This window comes from Carcharodon carcharias, chromosome 14, assembly GCF_017639515.1.
Source record: "Carcharodon carcharias isolate sCarCar2 chromosome 14, sCarCar2.pri, whole genome shotgun sequence".
In the NCBI taxonomy this organism is placed as follows: domain Eukaryota; kingdom Metazoa; phylum Chordata; class Chondrichthyes; order Lamniformes; family Lamnidae; genus Carcharodon; species Carcharodon carcharias.
Genome location: NC_054480.1, coordinates 74,702,781 through 74,721,174, shown reverse-complemented (window position 1 = coordinate 74,721,174; position 18,394 = coordinate 74,702,781). Strand labels below are relative to the sequence as shown.

The window sequence follows — 18,394 nt, the reverse complement described above, 5'->3', positions numbered from 1 at the left end:
TGAGTGAAGGAAGGTTTAGGAATCCAAAGAGAAAGGCTGAGGCATCAGAACAGTATGGTGAGCTGAATGGGTCAGGAAGAGAGAGTTTAACAAAAATTGTACATCAAAGAAAAAGGTAATTACAGACAATGGAAGTAAAAAAACTGAAATAGAAGGTTCTTTATCTGAATGCACAAAGCATCTGCAATAAGATAAATGAACTAGTGGTACAGATAGAAGTAAATGATCTAGATCAAATTGCCCTAACAGAGACATGGGTACAAGGTGATCCAGGTTTGGGAAGTAAATGGGTGTGGCATAGTGGTATTGTCCCTGGACTAGTAATCTTGAGAACTAGGGTAATGCTCTGAGGACCAGGGTTCAAATCCCACCATGGCAGATGGTAGAATTTGAATTCAATAAAAATCTGGAATTAAAAGTTATAAAACCACTGTTGATTTGTCATAAAAGCCCATCTGGTTCAATAATGCCCTTACCCAGTCAGGCCTATGTGTGGTTTAAATGGCCTAGCAAGCCACTCAGAATCACTGATTTTAGTGGCACAGAAGGAAGCCTTTGTGTCTGCACCGCCTCTCCAAATGAGCATTATGATGTAGTGCCATTGCCCTAACTTTTCCCCTGCACATTGTTTGTATTCAAATAATCATCTAATGCCCTCAGTTGAATCAAACCACTAAGAAGCCTAAAAGAAATGAAACTGGACACACCACCCGGCATTGACTTAGGCACTGGAAATGACACAGCTAACTCAACCCTGTCAACCTTCCTTACTAACATCCGGGTGCTTGTGCCAAAGTTGGGAGAGGCACTTGAATAAGAAATTGGCTGAGTGACAGGAAGCAGAGTAGTGATAAATGGTTGTTTTTCAGATTGGAGGAAGGTCTGTAGTGGAGTTCCCCAGGCGTCAGTGTTAGGACCCTTGCTATTCCTGATATATATTAATGATCTAGACTATGGTGTGCAGGGCATGTTTCAAAATTTGCAGCTGATACAAAGATTGGAAACATGGTCAGCTGTGATGACGATGGTCTTGAATTTCAAAAGGACATAGACATGTTGGTGGATTGAGTAGAGAAATAGCAGATGAAGTTCAGCACAGAGAAGTGTGAGGTGATTCATTTTGGCAGGAAAAATGTGGAGAGACAGTACAAAATAAAGGGAGAAACTCTAAAGGAGGTGCACGAACAGAGGGACTTTGGTGTATTTGTACATAAATCATTGAAGGTGGCAGGGCATAATGAGAGAGCAGTTAATAAAGCAAATAGTATCCTAGGTTTTATTAATAGGGGCATTGAGTACAAGAGTAAGGAGGTCATGTTAAACATGCATAATTTACCACTAAGGCCTCATCTGGAGTACTGCATCCAGGTCTGGGTGCTATACTTAAGGAAGGATGTGAAGGCTTTGGAGAGATTATGGAGGAGATTTACAAGAATGATTCAAGGGATAAAAACTGTAGCTATATGGATAGATTGAAGAGGTTAGGGCTGTTTTCTTTGGAGAAAAGAAGGCTGAGAGGAGACTTGCTTAGAGGTATTTAAGATCCTGAGGGGTATGGACAGGGTAAATAGTGAGAAACTGTTCCCACTGAAGAATACATCAAGAACTGGAGGGCACAAATTCAAAATAATTGGCAAAAGGAGTTGAAGTGATGTGAGGAAAAAGGCTTTCACCGTGAGGGTGGTTGGAGTCTGGCACAAACTTCCTGAGAGGGTGGTGGAGGCAGGTTTGATCAAGGTAATCAAAAAGGAATGGGATTGCTATCTGAAAAGGAAGAATGTGCAAGGTTACAGGGATAAGGCAGGGGAGTGGGACTAGGTAGAATGCTCTCTGTGAGCCAGTGCAGCTTCGACGGTCCGAATGGCCTCCTGCACTGTAAAGATACTGTGATTCTGTGATAGTCAAGCACAGCCTGACAGTCATACTCAGGGAATCATACCTTACAGATAATGTTCTGCCATTACCATCCCACCGACAGGACAGATCCAGCCGAGGTGGCATCAGAATGGTATACAGCTGGGAGGGAGCTTCCCTGGGTGTCCTCAGCATCGACTCCGTACCCCAATGAACTCTCAGGGCATCAGGTCAAATGTGGGCAGGGAAACCTCCTTCTGATTACCAAGTACCACACCCCTCAGCTGATGAGTCAGTGCTCAGCATTGAAGGTGGCAAAGGTACAGAATGTACTGTTGGTGGGGGACTTCAATGTCCATCACTAAGAGTGTCTCAATAGCACCACTACAGATCAATCTGGCTGAGTTTGAAACAACATAGCTGCTGGACTGGATCTGTGGCAGGTGGTCAGTGAAAAACGTAGTTGACCTCATCCTCACCAACCTGCCTGCTGCAGATGCATCTGTCCATGACAGTATTAGTAGAAGTGACCACCGCACAGTCCTTGTGAAGACGAAGCCCCACCTTCACATTGAGGATACCCTCCATCGTGTTGTGTGGCACTACCACCGTGCTGATTGGGATAGATTCCAAATAGATCTAGCAACTCAAGACTGGGCATCCACGAGGCGCTGTGGGCTGTCAGTAGCAGCAGGATTGTACTCAACCACAATCTGTAACCGCATGGCCAAGCATATCCCCTACTCTACCATTACCACCAAGCCAGGGGTTCAACCCTGGTTCAATGAAGAGTGCAGGAGGGTAAGCCAAGAGCAGCACCAGGCATACCTAAAAATGAGGTGTCAACCTGGTGAAGCTATAACACTTGCGTGCCAAACAGCGCAAGCAGCAAGTGATAGATGAAGCTAAGTGATCCCACAACCAACTGATCAGATCTAAGCTCTGCAGTTCTGCCACATCCAGTTGTAAATGGTTGTGGACAATTAAACAACTCACTGGAGGAGGAGGCTCTACAAATATCCTTATCTCGATGATCATTAGTGCAAAAGACAAGGCTGGTGCATTTGCAACAGCCTTCAGCCAGAAGTGCCAAGTGGATGACCCATCTTGGCCTCCTCCAGAGGTCCCCAGCATCACAGATGCCAGTCTTCAGCCAGTTCGATTCACTGCATGTGATATCAAGAAACAACTGAAGGTACTGGTAAGGCTATGGGCCTTGACAATATTCCATCAACAGTACTGAAGAATTGTACTGCACAACTTGCAGCACCCCTAGCCCAGGTGTTCCAGTACAGCTACAACATTGGCATCTACCCAGCAATGGGGAAAATTGCCCAGGTATGTCCTGTACACACAAAGCAGCACAAATCCAACCCAGCCAATTACCGCTCCATCAGTCTACTCTCGATCATCAGTAAAGTGATAGAAGGGATCATCAACTTACTTAGCAATAACCTGCTCACTGATGCTCAGTTTGGGATCATTCAGCTCCTGACCTCATTACAGCTTTGATTCAAACATGGGCAAAAGAGCTGAACTCCAGAGGTGAGGTGAGAGTGACTGCCCTTGACATCAAGACAGCAATTGCTCGAGTGTGGCATCAAAGAGCCCTGGACTGGAGTCAATGGGAATTGGGGGAAAACTCTCCGCTGGTTGGAGTCATACCTAGCATAAAGAAAGATGGTTGTGGTTATTGGAGGTCAAGCATCTCAGCTCCAGGACATCACTGCAGGAGTTCCTCAGAGTAGTGTCCTAGACCCAAACGTCTTCAGCTGTTTCATCAATGACCTTCCTTCCATCATAAGGTCAGAACGGGCGGTGTTCGCTAATGATTGCACAATGTTCAGCACCATTAATGACTCCTCAGATACTGAAGCAGTCCATGTCCAAATGCAGCAAGACCTGGACAACATTCAGGCTTGGGCTGACAAGTGGCAAGTAACATTCGCACCACACAAGTTGAGGTGGGGGGGGTGGGGGAGGTCGGGTCGGTGGGGGATGGGGGGGGTCAGGTCTGGGGGGGGGGTGGTTACCATTGACAAGTAACTGAACTGTTCTAGCCATATAAATACTGTGGCTACAAGAGCAGTTCAGAGCCGAGGAATTCTGCGGCGAGTAACTCACCTCCTGATCCCCCAAAGCCTGTCCATCATCTGCAAGGCACAAGTCAGGAGTGTGATGGAATACTCTCCACTTGCCTGGATGGGTGCAGCTCAAACAACATTCAAGAAGCTCGACACCATCCAGGACAAAGAAGCCTGCTTGATTGGCACCCCATCCACAAACATTCAATCCCTCCACCAATGACGCACAGTAGCAGCAGTGTGTATCATCTACAGGGTGCACTACAAGATGTACTGCTGGAGTTCACCAAGACCCCTTAGACAGCACCTTCCAAAGCCAAGACTGCTACCATTTAGAAGGACAAGGGCAGAAGACAGATGGGAACACCACCACCTGCATATTCCCCTCCAAGTCACTCTCTGCACAGTGGCAGTATCATAGCTGATGAGGTTTAATCGAGGTCCCATTATTGCTTATTGAAAACTTTTCCCAATAACCTGCTTTGATGATTTAAATATAGTGGGCAATGGCAATTTTTGACAGTCTCTTTGGAGACTGATAAAACAATTTTCCAAGCCACTCACCATCCTGACTTGGAAATATATCGCCATTTCCTTCACTGTCGCTGGGACTTCCTAACAGCACTGTGGGTGTACCTACACTACATGGACTGCAGCAGTTCAAGAAGGCAGCTCACCATCACCTTCTTAAGGGCAATTAGGGATGGGCAATAAATATTGGCTTAGCCAGCACTACCACATTCTATGAATGAATAAAATAAAATCCAGAATACATGATATTTTGGAAAGACAGACTTTGGTAAAGAGGGAGGGGTAGCCCTGATAGTAAAGGATGAAATCAGGACATTAGTGAGAAAGGGTCTGGCCTCAGAAGGATATGAAGTAGAATCAGTATGAGTAAAAATTAGGAATAGCAAGAGTCAGAAAACACTGGTGTAAGTAGTTATAGGTCCTTAACAGTTGTTGTATCATTAGACAGAGCATTAAACAAGACATTATTGGAGGTTGTAACAAAGGCAATGGGATACTTGTGGGGCACTTTAATCTTAATATTGGCTGGAACAATCAAATCAGTAAGAGTGATCTAGCAGATGAGTTTGTGGAATGCTTCTCATAGTTTCTTGGAGCAATACATTGCAAAATCAACTTGGGATAAAGCTATCTTAGATCTAGTATTGCGTAATGAAGCAGGGTTAATTAGTAATGTCATAGTTAAAGATCCACTGGGAAATAGTGATCATAATACCACTAATTTCCATGTTCAGTTTGAAAGTGACATACTCTAATGCAAACAAGAATCTTAAACTTAACAAAGCCAATTATGTAGATATGAGAGGAGAACTGGTTAAGGTTAGTTAGGTAAATAGACTAAAAGGTATGGGCAGCAAATGAAGAGCGGGAGACATTTAAAGAAACAATTCAAAATGTTCAATGAAAATACATTCTATTTGAAAAACAAAAGCTCAGCAAGAAAGACCCATTGTGACTCACTCAGTAAGCTTAGGATGGTACTAGATTGAAGGAAGAGGCTTACAATCTTGCAAAAAAACAGTAGCAAGTCTGAGGATTGGGGGTGTTTTAGAAACCAACAAAGGGCCACCAAAAAGTTGATATAAAGGGAAAAAATAGAATGAGAATAAACTAGCCAGAAATACAAAAGTAGATTGTAAGAGCTTTTATGATAAATAAAAAAAGATTAAAATCCAACGAATCCCCAGGACCTGACGGTTATACTCTGAGGCTCTAAAAGAGAGAGCTGCAGAGATAGTGGATACTCTAGCTATGACTTTCCAAGATAACTTGGATTCAGGAACGGTCCCAGCAGATTGGAAATTGGCAAATGTTACACCACTTTTCAAGAAAGGAGGGAGAGAGAAATGCCCAGATTTTCGTCCGTGGGTTGAATTTGTTGAGTTGAGTGATTTCCTGGCTTGACGAACCCTATCCAATGGGATTTTCAGTAGTAGGTTGGAGGGGGGGGGTGGTTGGTGGGGGGGGGGGTTGAAATGGAAGTCGGGCGGACGAATGCGCAGGCTGCAGGATGTGGAGGACAGCAAGGCGCAAGGCCTGCCTCTGTGCTCTAGCACTGTTTAAAAAAATAGAAAATAATAAAACTAAAAATATCCTTCCAGCCCTCACCCCCACACATTTCCTATGCCCCATCCATGCCAACCCATACCCCCCACCCAGCTCCCCATGGCCCCTACACCCTTATGCCAACTTAGTGCCCTTCTACCCATATCCAATGGATCCTATACTCCCTATGCCACCTTAATGCTAACTGATGCCAACCTATGCCCATCACTACCCTTTACCCTTACACCCTCCATGCCGACAGTTTCAATTAGTTTGTGCATGAAAAGTGATAAAGCGTGCTCACTTTTAACAATTTCAAAGGTTGACCACCTCTCTCAAAAGCTGCCTTACCTCTCCCAAAGGTGACCTGGGATTCTATCCAAAGGGGTACCTTACCTATCCAAACCGATACCCTGGCTATCCATAAGAAACCACCAAATTCAGGCCTCTTCTTACCTGTTCCAATCTGCACAATCTAGATTCCACACTCCTAATCTTCCAAAACCCCACTGCAGTGGAGGCAGATGGTCATTTAACTGACAAGCTGTCTCCGCGAATTGCGTATGCATGAACCCCAGGCAGATTCCAGTCCCACCCCCAAGAAGATAGGAAATGTCGTGTTCAGGGCCAAGACTTAGAATTTTTGGCCATATCCAGGATTTTTGTAATGATGGAGAGGCTCTCTGTCGTTGTGAAAATCTGGGCCAAAATCTTTACAATGCACTTAGGAAAGCATTGTATGATTAGAACAACATGATTTTACTAAAGGGAAATCCTATTTGGCAAATTTATTAGAGTTTTTTGAGGATGTAACTAATAGGGCAGAGAAAGGAGGACCCGTAGATGTAGTATACCTGGATTTGCAAAAGGTATTCAATAAGGTGCCACACAAAGCTTAACAGGCAAGATAAGGACTCATGGACAAAAACAGAATTACCTGGAAAAACTCAGCAGGTCTGGCAGCATCGGCGGAGAAGAAAAGAGTTGACGTTTCGAGTCCTCATGACCCTTCGACAGAACTTGAGTTCGAGTCCAAGAAAGAGCTGAAATATAAGCTGGTTTAAGGTGTGTGTGTGGGGGGCGGAGAGATAGAGAGACAGAGAGGTGGAGGGGGGGTGTGGTTGTAGGGACAAACAAGCAGTGATAGAAGCAGATCATCAAAAAATGTCAACGACAATAGTACAATAGAACACATAGGTGTTAAAGTTAAAGTTGGTGATATTATCTAAACGAATGTGCTAATTAAGAATGGATGGTAGGGCACTCAAGGTATAGCTCTAGTGGGGTTTTTTTATAATGGAAATAGGTGGGAAAAGGAAAATCTTTATAATTTATTGGAAAAAAAAAGGAAGGGGGAAACAGAAAGGGGGTGGGGATGGGGGAAGGAGCTCACGACCTAAAGTTGTTGAATTCAATATTCAGTCCGGAAGGCTGTAAAGTCCCTAGTCGGAAGATGAGGTGTTGTTCCTCCAGTTTACGTTGGGCTTCACTGGAACAATGCAGCAAGCCAAGGACAGACATGTGGGCAAGAGAGCAGGGTGGAGTGTTAAAATGGCAAGCGACAGGGAGGTTTGGGTCATTCTTGCGGACAGACCGCAGGTGTTCTGCAAAGCGGTCACCCAGTTTACGTTTGGTCTCTCCAATGTAGAGGAGACCACATTGGGAGCAACGAATGCAGTAGACTAAGTTGGGGGAAATGCAAGTGAAATGCTGCTTCACATGAAAGGAGTGTTTGGGTCCTTGGACGGTGAGGAGAGAGGAAGTGAAGGGGCAGGTGCTGCATCTTTTGCGTGGGCATGGGGTTGTGCCATAGGAGGGGGTTGAGGAGTTGGGGGTGATGGAGGAGTGGACCAGGGTGTCCCGGAGGGAGCGATCCCTACGGAATGCCGATAAGGGGGGTGAAGGGAAGATGTGTTTGGTGGTGGCATCATGGAGTTGGCGGAAATGGCGGAGGATGATCCTTTGAATGCGGAGGCTGGTGGGGTGATAAGTGAGGACAAGGGGGACCCTATCATGTTTCTGGGAGGGAGGAGAAGGCGTGAGGGCGGATGCGCGGGAGATGGGCCGGACACGGTTGAGGGCCCTGTCAACGACCCATGGAGTTGGGAATAATATATTAACATGGATAGCGGATTGGTTAACGGATAGAAAACAGAGAGTGGGCATAAACAGGGCTTTGTCAAGTTGGCAGGCAGTGAATAGTGGTGTACCACAAGGATCAGTGCTGGGACCTCAGCTATTTACAATCTACATTCTTCTTTCATATGGCTGGGTATAGAGCAACAATTATAATTTTACATCAAGGTGGTCAAGCCAGGATATTACATTAGGTTTGACTTAGGTAAAGAGACAGAGAATAATATCTAAGTTTGCTGCTTGTACAAAGCTGAGTGGGAAGGTAAGCTGTGGGGATGACACAGAGAAGCTGCAAAGAGATATAGACAGGTTGAAGGGTTGGGCAACAAGATGTCAGATGGAGTATAATATAGGGAACTTTTGTAAGAATAGAAAAGCAGAATACTTTTTTAAAGGTGTGAAACTTGTAAACATTGATATTCAGAGACTTGGGTGTGATCGTACCAGGAAAGTTAGCATGCAGGTGCAGCAAGCAATTAGGAAGGTAAATAGCATGTTGGCTATTTTAATACAATGGATTTGGAGTGCAAGAATAAAGAAGTCTTGCTACAACTGGACAGAGTTTTGGTGAGACCATCTGGAATACCATGTGCAGTTTTGGCCTTCTCATTTAAGAAGAAATATACTTGCATGGGAGGTAGTACAGCACAGATTCACTGAATTGCTCCCAATCTTCATTGATGTGAGGGTTGTCCTGTGATGAGATGCTGTGTAAAATGGGTTTATATTCTCTGGAGTTTAGTTGGATGAGAGGTGATCTCATTGAAGCCTACAAAATTCTGAAGGGGTTTGATAGGGTGGACACTGAGATTGTTTCTGCAGGTTGGGGAACCTAAAACATGGGGGCACAGTCTCAGGATAAAAGACCAATTATTTAAGACTGAGATGAGGAGAAATTACTTCACTCACAGGGGTTGCAAATCTTTGGAATTCTCTGCCCCAGAGGGTTGTGAATGTTCCATCGTTGAATATATTTAAGGCTGAGATAGACAGATTTTTGGGGTCTCGGAATTAAGGGAAATGGGGAGCGGGCAGGAAAGTGGAGTTGAAGCCCAGGATCAGCCATGATCGTATTGAATGGCAAAGCAGGCACAACAGGTCGTATGGTCTACTCCTGCTTCTATTTATTATGTTCTTGATCCCACTGCCTTTTATATATGTTTATGCATGCAAATGGGGCACCAAGGAATGACAGCAGAATTCTGCTTTATATATGTAGATCAGGCCCTGTTGATGTCAAAATCTGAGGAAGTTGGATAAATATTTGAAACAGAGAAAGATACATGGCAATGAGGAGGGTATGCAGCAGAGGGATTGAGATTTATGGATGAAGCAAAGAGCTGGCTAAGAATTAATGGGCCAAACAGCCTCCCTCAGGTGCTGTAAGGAAGAACTTACATTTATATTCAGCTCAGGACAACCCAAAGCACTTTGAGCCAATGAAGTAATTTTCAAGTGTGGTCGCTGTTGTAATGTAGGAAACAGGGGAGTCAATTTGTTCACAGCAAGCATTCACAACAACATTATGATAATGACCAGATCATCTCTTTTAGTTATTGGTTGAGGGATAAATGTTGGCTGGGACTCGGGGTGAACTTTCTCTTGTATTTTTCTTGCATGACTGCCAAGTGTCTTTTTTTAACCTCCACCTAGAGAGAGCAGGCAGGACCTTAGTTTAATATCTCACCTGAAAGCAGAAACTCTGACAGTGTAGTACTCCCCAGTCAGTCTAGATTTTGTGCTTAAGTTTCTGGAGTGGGACTTGAACCTACAGCTGTTTGACTTAGAGGCAACAACACTATCCATGGCTGAAACCTAAAAGGTTATAAACCTTAAGTAGTTCTAACCTATAGATATTGGAGTTCGCACAAGAGAGGCAAGGCTGAGATGGTGAAACATTTCTCATTCCTGGGCAAGAACATATAAAATGGTAAAGGGGTACATCCAAGTGTTAATGAATTACCAATGCCCGGCATCAATTTTATTGTCAAAATTTCCTCATCATCTCTCAAGATTGCAGGATCAATGTGCAACAACTGTCACACAAGCAATGAAAATTAAACTTAAATGAAAATGGAGCTGAAAAAGGTTGTGTTGCTGGCTGATTGCTGTAACAGGTTCAAATCTCTATTCTAATTGCTGAGCAGCTGACTGTTATTTCTCTGAATTCTTATATCCAAACAGTACCTGTCTCACTCGATAAAGAAGGAGCATGTAGATGAGGGAGTTCAGGCGTGAAGCAGCAGAGTGGAGTGAGTGCCAGCTTCAGGGAGCAAGGTTAAAAAGACTAAGTGTCATCAATAAAAGGGAAGGTGCTGATTGGTGAATAGCTGGTGAGTTTTTTTAAATTTAAGTATTTAATAGCTTCCCTGCGGAGCAGCAATCATTGTCAGATTACCGTCCTGCTCAAACTTTCCCTTGCCCTGATGCTGCTTCGCATTTCTTGCCGGGTCTCCCGAGCCTGGCTTCTCCAGAAATGGGGAGCGCAGCATCCCTCAAAGAACTCCATTGCAGCACTGTAGCATGGGGGAGACAGGACACATCTCATTTTTATGATACCAGCTGCCGTAAGTTTAAATATCTTGTGTGAGTGTTAGTGAATGGGTAGCATGGTAGGGTGGGTAGTTGGGTGAATGGAAGGTGGTTAGGGTGGTAGGCAGGTAAGGTGCTGGGTGGCATATGGCAGGTGGTGTTTGCTGGGCTGACCAAATCCCAAAGGGGAAACTTGGCCAGGCTATCACAATGATTTTGCAATTTTTATTTATTACGAGAAGGACTGAAGTCAGAAGTAAAGATTCCACCACTACTATTGTAAATTTTAAAAATTAAATTAAAACATTTATTAACAAAAGAAAAGGAAAGTTAAACACAAAAGATTACAGTTACACAGTTAAATTTAGTCTTATAACATTTCCCAAAAGATTTTTACTTAGCTAGATTAATACTTAGATTTTTACTTAGCTAGGTTAATTACTTAGGGCTATAGTAATAGGGGATTCAATAGTTAGGGGCACAGATAGACGCTTCTGTGGCCACGAACGTGAATCAAGGATGGTATGTTGCCTCCCTGGTGCCAGGGACCAGGATGTCACAGAGCGGCTGCAGGACATTCTGGGGAGGGAAGGTAAACAGCCAGTGGTTGTGGTACATATTGGTACCAACGACATAGGCAAACTAAGTGATGAGGACCTGCAAGCTCAGTACAGGAAGTTAGGAGATAAATTAAAATGCAGGACCTCAAATGTAGTAAGCTCAGGATTACTCCCAGTTCCATGTGCTAACGAGAGCAGGAATAAGAGGATAAACCAAATGAACACATGATTGGAGAGATGGTGTAGCTGGGAGGGATTCAGATTCTTGAGGCACTGGGACCAGTTCTGGGGAAGGTGGGACGTGTGTCCTTGCGGGGACTTTTGCTAGTTCTGGTAGGGAGTATTTAAACTAATGTGGTGGGGGATGGGATCCCAGGAGTAGGATCAGATTGGTCAGATTCAGATCAGAAAAATGGAGGGAGAACATTAGCTTGGAACGTTGTGATAGACATGGAATTACAGGAGAAACAACGTTTAAAAAGGGTCCAGCAAGGGAACTTGATGGGGTTAACTGTTTATACTTCAATGCAAGGTGTATTACAAACAAGGTAGATGAGTTAAGGGCATAGGTAACACATGGCAGCAAGGTGTCATTACTATAACGGAGACCTGGATAAAGGAGGGACAAAACTGGCAGCTAAATATTCCTGATTATAGAGTCTTCAGATACAATAGAGTAGGCGATAAAAATTGAGGGGGGGAGGGGTAGCACTAATGGTTAAAGAATCAATTCTAGTTGTGAGAAGGGATGATATACTAAATGGGTCAACAAATGAGGCTTTATGGATTGAGCTTAGAAATAAAAAGGGGCGGTCACACTACTGGGAGTATACTACAGACCCCCAAATAGTGAAAGGGAGATAGAAGAACAAATATGTAGGCAAATTTCTGCTTGTAAGAACAAGAGGGCAATAATAGTAGGAGACTTCAACTATCCTAATATCAACTGGGATTCAAACAATATAATGGGCACTGAGGGAGAAAAATTCATGCAGTGTGTCCAGGAAAATTTTTTCAACCAATTAGTGACAAACCCAACGAGAGGAGATGCAATTCTAGACCTAGTCTTGGGGACTGAAGAAGGGCAAGTGGGTGAAGTGACAGTTGGCGACCATATCAGGGACAGTGATCACAATTCGGTTAGATTTAGTATTACCATTCAAAAGGACAGAGATAAGGCAGGAATAAAGTGTGAACTGGGGGAAGGCAAATTTTGCAGAAATGAGAAGGGACTTGGCTGAGGCAGACTGGACAGCACTGCTGGAGGATAAAACAATGAAAAACCATTGGGAAGTATGAAAAAGCGAGATCCTAATTGTACAAAGTAGACATGTCCCCTACAAAAATAAGAGTGGTACTGAGAAATCTAGACCTCCCTGGTTGTCTAGAGGAATACAGGGGAAGATCAAACAGAAAAAGAAAGTGTACAATAGGCACAAAGAACTAAGCACTGCAGAGAGCCTAGACGAGTATAGGAAGTGTAGGAATGAAGTAAAAAAGGAAATAAGGAAATCAAAGAGAGGGCATGAAAAAAGATTAGCAAGTAAAGTTAAAGATAACCCAAAAATGTTTTACCAATACACTAATGCTAAAAGGTTAGTTAAGGAAAAAGTGGGACCTATCAGAGGTGAAGATGGAAACTTGTGTGTAGATGCAGAGGCTGTGGGAAGGGTTTTAAATGAATATTTTGTTTCCATGTTTACAAAGGAAATGGAGGATGTAGATATAGTAGTTCAGGAAGAACACTGTGAGATATTGGACGGGATAGTCATAAAGAGAGAGGAAGTACTCAAAGGGTTGAAATCTTTGAAAATTGATAAGTCACCAGGGCCAGATGGATTGTTTCCGAGGCTGCTGAAAGAAGTCAGGGAGGAGATAGCAGATGCTCTGAGGACGATTTTCCAACCTTCACTACATTCAGGGGAGGTACCGGAGGACTGGAGAAATGCAAAGGTAGTTCCATTGTTTAAAAAGGGATCAAAAGAAATGCCAAACAATTATAGGCCAATTAGTCTTACATCGGTAGAATCAATCCTGAGAGATAGGATTAACTGTCATGTGGAAAGCCATGGGCTAGTCAGGGAAAGTCAGCACGGATTTGTTAAAGGAAGGTCTTGCCTCACAAATTTGATTGAATTCTTTGAGGAAGTAACAAGAAGAGTTGATGAAGGTAGTGCAGTGGATGTTGTGTACATGGATTTTAGCGAGGCATTTGACAAGGTCCCACATGGCAGATTGGTCAGGAAAGTAAAAGCCCATGGGATTCAGGGTAATGTGGCAAACTGGATAAAAGGTTGGCTTTGTAATAAGAAACAAAGGGTAATGGTCAATGGATGCCCTTGTGAGTGGAAGGTTGTCTCAAATGGTGTTCCACATGCTTAGTGTTGGGACCCTTGCTGTTTGTGTTATATATTAATGATTTGGACATGAACATGGGGGGCACAATTGGGAAATTTGCAAATGACAAAGATTGTACGAGTAGTGGATAGTGTAGAGGATAGCCGTAATCTCCAAAATGATATAAATGGGTTGATGGAGTGGGCGGCAAAGTGGCAGATGCATTTTAACATAAAGAAGTATGAGGTCATACATTTAGGGAGGTCAAACAGTTACAGGGATTACACAATAAATGGGAATATATTAAGAGGGGTAGATGAAGTGAGAGATCTTGGCGTACAAGTACACAGGTCCCTGAAGGCAACAGTTCAAGTAGACAAGGTTGTAAAGAAGGCATATAAAATGCGATATAGAATATAAAAGTAAGGATATAATGTTGGAATTGTATAAAACACTGGTGAGGCCACAACTGGAGTATTGTGTGCAGTTCTGGTCACCACATTACAGGAAGGATGTAATGACTCTGGAGAGAGTGCAGAGAAAGTTTACAAGAATGTTGCCAGGGATAGAAATGAGTAGCTACGAGGAGAGATTGGATAGGTTGGTGTTATTTTCTTTAGAACAAAGAAGGCTGAGAGGTGACTTGATTGAGGTGTACAAAAATATGAGGTGAATAGATAGAGTGGACAGAATAAAATTGTTTCCCTTGGTGGAGAATTCTAGAACCAGGTACATAGATTCAAGATTAGTGGCAGAAGGTATAGGGGGAACATGAGGAAGAACTTTTTTATGCAGAGGGTAGTGGGTGTCTGGAATTCACTGCTCAAATTAGTGGTAGAAGCAGAAACTCTAAACTCTTTTAAAAAGTACCTGGATCTGCACCTAACGTGCTGTAAGCTGCAGGGCTATGGGCCGGTGCAGGAAGGTGGGATTAGAAAAGGCACCTGGGTGTCCTCGGGCTGGCATGGACAAGATGGGCTGAATGGCCTCCTTCTGTGCTGTACCTTTTCTATGGTTCTATGGTTCTATTCACAAATAAACACCCTTTTCCACCCAGGCAACCGTCCCTATAGATTCTTAATCTATAAAACATCCAGTAATATTACCACAAGGTACCCACTGTTGCTATAAGGGAAGAATTTCACAAGCTTCCCTCTCTCTCTCACTCAACCCAAGGCTTGTAACAAAATCCTGCTTTGTAGAACAACCAGACACTTCTCTGGGGTGACTAGAAGCTGATTCCTTCACAGAACTGTGCTCCCACAGCATGTTCTTCAAGATTACATGGCCACACACCTCATACTGCTTTCAATCTTTCCTTAAATATATATATAAACATATTCCTCTTTCATCTTTAAACCATTGTTCTTAACTTTTTTTTGAAATTTACTTTGCTCAGAATCTAAACATATTTCATGTTGCCTTTATGGCCACCACTTTCCGTAAGAATAAACTTAATAACTCTGCTTTATTTACTTATGATCTTTGCCAGTTGTAAAGCTTCTTTTTTTCTCTCTTTGAAACTCAATAGCTAAAAATTCACTCCTTATTTATCTCCTAAGGCAAATTCCTATTCATGCTATATCTATTGGTATCCCATTTTAACTTGTTCATCTCCAATTCAAAAATGCCTGCTTTACACCAGTCCTTTGATGATTTAAATCTTGTAGTCTAACTGTCTTCAATTAAATTAATCTCTCACACACACACCATATACACAACCCCCAAATCTTGCTTTATAGTATCCCACAGTAACATTAGAAAAAATGATATTTTCTTTGCAGGGTGTGGTGGCAGGTGGGTAGCGTGGTAGATGGGTGATGTGGTATGTGTGTAAAGTAGCAGGTGGGTGGGTTGGGTAGTTGATGCGGTTGGTGAAGTGGGTAAGTGTTGGAATGGGTAGGTAGATCAGGGTACTCTGGTCAGGTGAGGAGGGATAGCCAGGTTGGGGGCTGGTCAGGTGTGGTCCGGGGGTCAGCCAGGTTTCAAGGGGTAGTCAGGGTGTTGGGGGCGAGTGGGTAATTGGCAGGGCCAGATGCGTAGTTACCGAAGTGTTAACCTAGGTTTTGATCTGAACTGTGGAGCTGTTGGAAGTCCCCGACTCTGACTCAGAGTCCGAGACATACATGGAGGATCCCAGGGAGCAGGGGAATTGCCCATCCGACGTTCAAACTTATGGGCAAATCCCAAGGAGGTCCACACCTTGGGACTTCCACGAGGTCCAGACATGCATTTTCGGTTGTACATCTGGTCTCCGACGATCCAGAGGCTGGAAGAATGGAGCCAATAAGTCTTTAGTTTATTCTTGTTATGTTTAGTTATTCTAATAGAGGTATATCATGGCACACTGGCCTCACTTCCTGTGTCCATGACAATCATATGTGCAGGATGTGTCATCAGCTGGAGCAGCCCAGGTTCCTTATTTCAGAGCTTGAGCAGCAGCCAAGCTGAAAGCTGCATGGAAAGTACATTTCTGGTTATGGTCATGTGGCAACGTAGGGGCATCCAGGCAGCCAAGGAATGGCTATCTGCCAGGCGGACAAGCAGATAATGCAGGAGTCCCCTTAGTGCATCTCCCTCTCTGACCAGAATTCCATTCTGAATACAGGTGAAAGTGATGGTTTGTCTTGGGAGTGCAGTCCGAGCCAAGTCCATGACACCACTATGATAAAAGCAAAATACTGTGGATGCTAGAAATCTAGAACAAAAACAAAAATACCTGGAAAAACTCAGCAGGTCTGAAGCATCTGTGGAGATGGATACAGTTGACGTTTCGAGTCCATGTGACTCTTCATCAGAACTAAGATTTATAGAAATAAGATGAAATATAAGCTGGTAGAGGGGGGTGGGATAGGAGGAGCTCAGTAGGGGACCAGTGACAGGTAGAGGCCAAGAAGAGACTGCCAAGATATCATAGACAAAAGGACAAAGGGGTGTTGATGGTGGTGATATTATCTAAAGGATGTGCTAATAGGGACATTAAGAGTAGTAAGCAGGACAAGCTAGTGGCAGATGGCCCTAGTGGGGGTGGGGTGGGGGGAATGGATTGAAATGGGCTAAAAGGTAGAGATAAAATAATAAATCGTAATAAATTTAAAAATAAGTGGGAAAAGAAAAATATATTTGTAAAAAAAGTTATAAATTATTAGAAAAAGGGGGATCGGAAAGGGGATGGGGATGGAGGAGAGAATTCACGATCTGAAATTGGTGAACTCAATATTAAGTCCGGAAGACTGTAAAGTGCTTAGTCGGAAGATGAGGTGCTGTTCCTCCAGTTAGTGTTGAGCTTCACTAAAACATTGCAGCAAGCCAAGGATGGACATGTGAGCATGAGAGCAGGGTGGAGTGTTGAAATGGCAAGCGACAGGGAGGTCTGAGTAATGTTGCAGACAGACCAAAGATGTTCTGCAAAGCGGTCACCCAGTCTGCGTTTGGTCTCTCCAATGTAGAGGAAACCGCATTGGGAGCAGTGACTAAATTGAAGGAAGTGCAAATGAAGCACTCGCTGCTTCACTTGACAGGAGTTTGGGCCCTTGGATGGTGAGGAGGGGGGAAGTAAAGGAGCAGGTGTTGCACCTTCTGCGGTTGCATGGGAATATGCCGTGGGAGAGGATTGAGGTGTAGGGGGTGATGGAGGAGTGGACCAGGTTGTCCCGGAGGGAATGATCCCTGTGGAAAGCCGCCGGGAGGGTGGGGGGTTGCCGAAGGGAAGATGTGTTTGGTGGTGGCATCATGCCGGAGTTGGTGGAAATGGTGGAGGATGATCCTTTGAACGTGGAGGCTTGTGGGGCGATAAGTGAGGACAAGGGGGACCCTATCATGGTTCTGGTGGGGGGGGGAGAGGAAGGTGTGAGGGCGGATGAGCGGGAGATGGGCCAAACACAGTTGAGGGCCCTGTCTACCACCGTGGGTGGAAAACCTCGTTTAAGGAAGAAGGAAGACATGTCAGAGGAACTGTTTTGGAAAGTGGCATCATCAGAACAGATGCAATGGAGGCAAAGGAACTGAGAGAATGGGATGGAGTCCTTACAGGAAGCGGGGTGTGAGGAGCTGTAGTCGAGGTAGCTGTGGGAGTCGGTAGGCTTATAATGAATCTTGGTGGATAGTCCATCACTAGAAATTGAGACAGAGATGTCAAGGAAGGGAAGGGAAGTGCCAGTGATGGACCACGTGAAAATGATGGAGGGGTAGAAATTGGAAGCAAAATGTCCCACATGAGCCCCAGTTATGCCTGTTTCTTTGTAGGGTATGTGGAACATTCCTTGTTCCAGTCCTACTCAGGCCCCCTCCCACAACTCTTTCTCCAGTACATCGATTTCTGCTTCGGTGCCACTTCATGCTCTCGTCTGGATCTGTAAAAATTTATTAATTTTTCTTCCAATTTCCACCCCTCATCATTTTCACATGGTCCAGCTCTGACACTTCCCTTCCCTTCCTTGACATCTCTGTCTCAATTTCTGGTGATAGGCTATCCACCAATATTCATTACAAGCCTACCGACTCCCACAGCTACCTTGACTACAGCTCCTCACACCCCGCTTCCTGTAAGGACTCCATCCCATTCTCTCAGTTCCTTTGCCTCCGTCGCCTCTGTTCTGATGATGCCACTTTCCAAAACAGTTCCTCTGACATGTCTTCCTTCTTCCTTAAATGAGGTTTTCCACCCACGTTGGTTGACAGGGCCCTCAACCGTGTCCGGCCCATCTCCCGCGCATCTGCCCTCACACCTTCCTTTCCTCCCAGAACCTTGCCCTCAGTTATCACCCCACCAGCCTCCGTGTTCAAAGGATCATCCTCAGCCATTTCCGCCAACTC

The 18,394-nt window shown here is 44.2% G+C and overlaps 1 non-coding gene across 1 annotated transcript; it reads left to right on the top strand.

Annotated features, from left to right (window-relative positions):
• The first annotated feature begins 4,333 nt into the window (after positions 1–4,333).
• On the top strand, positions 4,334–4,473 carry LOC121287685. The gene has a single exon (XR_005945219.1). It is a non-coding gene; the product is annotated as a U4 spliceosomal RNA (small nuclear RNA).
• Positions 4,474–18,394: the final 13,921 nt, after the last annotated feature.